The sequence below is a fragment of the Amblyomma mixtum genome, chromosome 2, assembly GCF_055824585.1.
Source record: "Amblyomma mixtum isolate Tamu chromosome 2, ASM5582458v1, whole genome shotgun sequence".
NCBI lineage: Eukaryota > Metazoa > Arthropoda > Arachnida > Ixodida > Ixodidae > Amblyomma > Amblyomma mixtum.
The window spans coordinates 170,153,295-170,158,971 of NC_143013.1; the positions used below are offsets into that span (position 1 = coordinate 170,153,295).

The following is a 5,677-nucleotide window of genomic DNA, read 5'->3' on the forward strand; positions in this document are numbered from 1 at the left end:
CTGCAAGGCGAAAGCGCTTCCTGGCCACTTTTTGCACGGCGATGTGAGAGCGCGGCCTTTCCGCGTCGAAGATTTCAGAGGCACCCTTGCTAATCTGGGAGCACTCCCAGATGTTATCGCCCTGGGGGCGTACCAAATGAACCATGTATGGGCGGTAACATTCAAGACAGCGGAAGCGGTGAAGAGCATGCTCGCTAAAGGCGACATGCTGGTGAAGGAGCGGCGGTGTCTGGTTATAAACCCGAACAACCAAGATGTCAGGCTCAAGCTTCACTGGCTCCTTCATAGTGTCAGCGACGATGATGTGCGGGCTGCGCTGGCAAATTATGGCAAGGTAACTGAAGTGACCAGGGAGAAGTGGCGTATCTACGGCATTACCGACAGGTCGTCGACGACGCGCCTCGTCGCCCTGAAGTTGAAGGCCGGTGTCAGTGTGGAAGACCTGCCCCATCAGGTGCGTGTGGGCGGTGAGCTGGCCTTGGTTGTCGTACCGAACTGGGCACCCTTGTGTTTGCGCTGCAACAGTAAGGGCCATACACGGCGTGATTGCAAAGTCTCGCGCTGTTCCCGATGCCGGCGCTTTGGTCACAACGATACGGACTGCGTTAAAACATACGCAACCATCACCGGTCAGCCGAAAAAGAACGATGTGACCGAGCTCGTTATGGATGACGAAGACGCTGAAGAGGCTTCCAGAGGGGCTGGGAATGTGCCCGTGCAATCTCCAACGGGCGACAAGGTTGAAGCCACCGAGGACACTCAAGGCGCCGTCAGCAAAGGCGACCAACAAGATCAAGGCAACACCACCCCCTCGGGGGCGGGGACTGCGAAAGAAGACTCCGGCAACGAGTTGGAAGTAGTGTCGACGGGGGGCTGGTGGGATGGTGAGCAAACCATGGACACCACAAGTGCACTGCCAGGAAAAAGAGTGCACGAGGAAACAGTCGTCGCGGGCGACAGCGCCGACGTGGAACCGCCTCCCAAGACGTCTGCTACTCGGCGGCCGAGTTTCAAGCCCAAGCCGAACATTCCGCCCGACCGCAGAGGGGGCGGCACGGAGCCCTCGTAGCAGCGGGGGCCAGTCTTGTTCCTGCCCACGAAACTGCAATTAGCGTGCATCATGGAGCTGTATCAAGGGCCAAGTATCAAGGGCCAAAACAACGACGAGGACTACTATCTTGCTGCGGGGGCGGAAACGTCGAGTGCCGCGGTTTTCAACACCAGCGGCGTACCTCAGATTGTCGAGGTAAGCTCCGTGCGGTCCTTGTGACCTAGTGTAAATATGGCAGCAAACTTTAAAAAATCCCTCCGTGTAGCAACATTGAATGTTCGGGGCTTGGCAAGAAGGCGAAGGCAGTGCCAGGTTAGTAGGCTACTTATCGAAAACGAGCTGGACATCGTTCCTGTCCAAGAAACGAAGGTCAGCAGCGAGGACCAAACGGGCCGCATGGTGCAGCCCTTTAGAACTCATTTCAATGTTTGTATAGCTCATGCGGTTGGAACATCGGCGGGATGCGCGCTCTTTGTACGTAGCAGTACTGGGATTTTGGAGGAACAAGTCATTGCTTGCGAAAGTGGCCGTTTTGTTATCCTGGATTTTTCATTCTGTGATTTATTGTGGCGTGTTGTGTGTCTTTATGCGCCTAACAAAGAAACCGACCGCAGAAATTTTTTTGAAAACCTCGAGCAGTATTTGAACACAGAGCGACATGTTATATTTATGGGAGACTTCAATTGCGTTTGCAGGCCAGAGGACCGAGCTAAAGTCCGTACTCTAAAGGATCAAAGTGTGCAGGTTCTGGATGAGCTCGTAGAGGAGTACGACTTAATTGATGTTGGCTGCATGTTATCACCCGGCAGTCAGGCACAGTTTACTCATTTCCAGGGTGAAAGCCATGCCAGGCTCGATCGCATATACATATCGGTGCATCTGGCGCCGCTCTGCGAAAACTACGAAGTCATTTCAGTATCCTTCTCTGACCACTGCATGGTTTCCTTCACCTTAGGATCAAAATTAAAGGAGGTGAGATTTAATTGGGATTTATGGAAATTTAATGCCAAACTTCTGGACGACAACAGCTTCGTTTGCGAGTAAATAATTTACTGAAGTCATTGCATGTGTCTGGAGCCGAAAGCTGGTTGGAAAGGTGGGAAGGTTTCAAAAATGACGTAAAAATGAGCTATTGAGCTATTGAGAGAGCAAGCATACTAAAACGCGAAGAAAAACAGAGAGAAAAGGAATTGCACAGCCAGTTGAAACTATTGCTGAACATAGAATCTGCGCAGCCTGGTTTATGCATGAACCACATGAAGAAAGTTAAAAGAAAGCTAGAGCAGGCCAATGAAAAGTACCGAGGGGCCGTTGTGCGGGCACGCACTGAGCGATTATGGATGGGTGAGGCGCCCACTAAGCGGTCACTGAGCGATGAAAAGAGCTATGCCTCGAAAAAAAGAAATACAAAAAATAATGTACAGAAATGAAGAAACCACTGATCCAGAGAATATAAAACGCGCGTTTTTTCAGCAATATCAAGCTTTGCTAGGACAGGAGCAAGTGAAGAAGGACGGCTTTGAACGTGACTATTTGCGATTAATGCCCAAATTAGATGAGAGTGAGAAGGAACGATTTGAAGCTCCAATCAGTATAACAGAAATAGAGAAAGCAATTGACCAGTTAAATGCCGGGAAGTCCCCTGGGCCCGACGGCCTGGGTGCAGCTTTCTATAAAGCCTTTAAAGATGAACTAAGTCAGGTCCTGCATAGAGTAATCGAAGAAGCCTATGAAACAAAACAATTGCCGCCATCTTTCAAAGCTGCCCACGTTGTATTGATTCCAAAGTATGAGGACTCAGCAAGGCTGCTTTTGGTGGGGTCTTATCGGCCGATAAGCCTCACCAATGTAGATTACAAAATCCTTATGAAAGTTTTAGCGAGAAAGACACAGAGCGTCAATAAAGACCTAGTGGGACCCCACCAAACTTGTGGAATACAAGGACGAAGTATTACGACCAATATACATGTGGCGAGAAATGTTTTGGAGTGTTGCGATACTTTTGACGGACGGGTTGCGATGATGCAGCTCGACCTAGCAAAAGCTTTTGATCGAGTGTGCCATGAAGTGCTTTTTAATCTCCTAGAATTTGTGAACATAGGACGTGTTATTACAGAGGGAGTCAAAATGGCCTACACTGATTGTGCAGTGCGAATTATTATAAATAAGAATCTCACCGAAAGAGTGCCAGTGAAATCGTCTGTGAGGCAGGGCTGTCCATTATCCCCGTTGCTTTTTGCTTTATACCTAGAGCCGTTATGCTTGAGCATGATACAGAACGAAAGGATACGCGGTTTCGCGCTGGAAGCAACGGAGGTAAAAATGCTTGCGTACGCAGATGATGTCGCTATTTTTTGTAGACAAAGAAAGCGTTCAAGAAACTGTTAGAGTGGCGGCTGATTTCTGCGCTAAAACGGGGTGCCGTGTTAACTGGGAGAAATCATATGGATTCTGGCACGGGGAGTGCGATCAAAAGCCTGAAGTGTTTGCCAATGTGCGATGGACAGCGCTGCCCTCAAAGTACTTGGGTGTACCACTTGACCAATACAATGACAATGAGGAATACTGGAATAGGGAAATAGAGAATCTCAGAAGGAAAACGCAAGCATGGAACGGCCGGAACCTATCTATGTTCACACGAGCAACTGTTTGCAACCTTTTCTTGGTTGCAAAAGTGTGGTATGTCTTGCAGGCATTACTCATGTCGCGCGTAACCATACAAAAAATACATCGAATCTTTGCTGTTTTCGTGTGGGGAAGCACATGGGAACGTACGAGTCGGACAAATCTGTTTCTTTCGGTTCGAAAAGGGGGAGTGGGGCTTGTGCATTTGTTTATCAGACAGATTGTGTCGCGTTTTATTTTTCTGCGGGACCAGAATGATCCCTTTTTGTGTACTTTTGTGCAAGTGCGCCTGCGCAATGCTTTGCCTGATTTTTTGGTGTCCTGTTCTGATAAAAGAACGACAGCCGTAAGAGGATTTTGGCGCGAAGTTGTCACGGCTTTTAACATGCTGAAAGTGCGCTTTTCTTCAGATTATTTAAGTTATGTGTCGAGAAAGAAACTGTATAAAGATTTGTTGGATGTCATGCTGCCTGCACCAGTGTATCGACAGCTTGGTTGCGGAGGCCCAGGGCAAGATGTTCTGAAAAGAGTGAAACGTATGCCAGTAAATCCTAACGTGAAAAGTTTTTTCTTCAAACTCCATACTAACACTCTGCCAGTTAAAACCTGGCTAGAACAAAAGGGCATTTTTGTGCCATGGACGGTTAACTGTATGCTCTGCAAAAAGCCTGAGACAGTCGAGCATGTGTTTATAGAATGTTGGGATCCGGTATTCCATTGGGACATTCTACAAAGAACAATAAAGAAAGACCTGCCAATCAGGCCGTATGGAATCCGGTTCTTAGCGGTAGAAGTTGACCGAGATATTCCTTATGATCTCATCATGCTACTGGGCCTCCACAGCATATGGAAAACCAGGATGTCAGTGAGAAATGCCGATGTAAACATTTGACCTGTAAGAGAAAATTTCATTGAAAGTGTTGTGCGTGTGCGGGAATGTTACCGAGCCCAATCGGAGCTACCCGAATGGCTTGGCGTGCTGGATGAACTTGCAGCCCTCAAGAAGTTTTAAACAACCACGTTGACCATAGGCCGGTTCACGTGTTTTAGCGGTTTGTTTGTGTGTTTGTTTGTTATCGTTGTCAAAACAGGCAATAAAGAAAAAAAAGGGGTGTAGCTCAGTGGTAGAGCGCTCGCTTCGCATGTGAGAGACCCCGGGTTCAAACCCCGGCACCTCCAATGCTCTGCAGCGTTTTCATTTTTTTTAATTCTCTGATTCAAACATATACGGAACGGATCCACGCCGATTAGTGCTGAAATGCGCGCTCTCGTACGTAGGTAGCTTACGGCTGTCGGGAATAAAAGTTTCGCGGCGGATGAGGACAACAGGGAAATCTCAGACAGTGATAGTGCCGTGATGCGATGCAAAGAAACCTTGTTTGTCGTGGGAATGCAGCACGTACCTGCAAAAGGTATGATTGGAAGAAAAAAGGGCGGACGTGGTGTACAGGGGGTGTAGCTCAGTGGTAGGGCGCTCGCTTGACATTTGAGAGGCCCCGGGTTCAAACCCTGGCACCTCCAATGCTCTGAAGCATTTTCATTTTTTTTATTCTCTGATTCAAACATATACGGAACGGATCCACGCCGATTAGTGCTGAAATGTTCGCTCTCGTTTGTAGGTAGCTTACGACTGTTGGGAATGAAAGTTGCGCCGCTGCTGAGGGCAACAGAGCAATCTCCGATAGTGACAGTGCCGTGATGCCATGCGAAGAAGCCTTGTTTGTCGTGAAATGCCGAACGTACGTGCAAAAGGTATGATTGCAATAAAAATGGGCGCACGAGGTGTACAGGGGGCTCTAGAAAATATTGACCAGTTCCACCCTTTGCATTTCTCAACTTCCTCCTGCAGTTCCGTCGATTGATTTCTCCAGCATGGATCGCTGTCTCTATAGAATCCAAGTGGAGCTCCGAGGTAACTGACGGGGGTCATGACAAAGCTAACACTGGCGAAAGTGCCAGAGTTCACAGGCCAGTCGCCATGCCAGAATCCCAAGCATTTTA

General features: G+C 48.4%; 2 non-coding genes and 1 pseudogene across 2 annotated transcripts; all 3 read left to right on the plus strand.

Annotated features, from left to right (window-relative positions):
* Window positions 1-3,229: 3,229 nt before the first annotated feature.
* Window positions 3,230-4,774, plus strand: LOC149361569 (uncharacterized; annotated as a pseudogene).
* Window positions 4,775-4,783: 9 nt separating this feature from the next.
* TRNAA-CGC (transfer RNA alanine (anticodon CGC)) lies at window positions 4,784-4,855 on the plus strand. The gene has a single exon. It is a non-coding gene; the product is annotated as a tRNA-Ala (tRNA).
* Window positions 4,856-5,125: 270 nt separating this feature from the next.
* TRNAV-GAC (transfer RNA valine (anticodon GAC)) lies at window positions 5,126-5,197 on the plus strand. The gene has a single exon. It is a non-coding gene; the product is annotated as a tRNA-Val (tRNA).
* The last annotated feature ends 480 nt before the right edge of the window (window positions 5,198-5,677 follow it).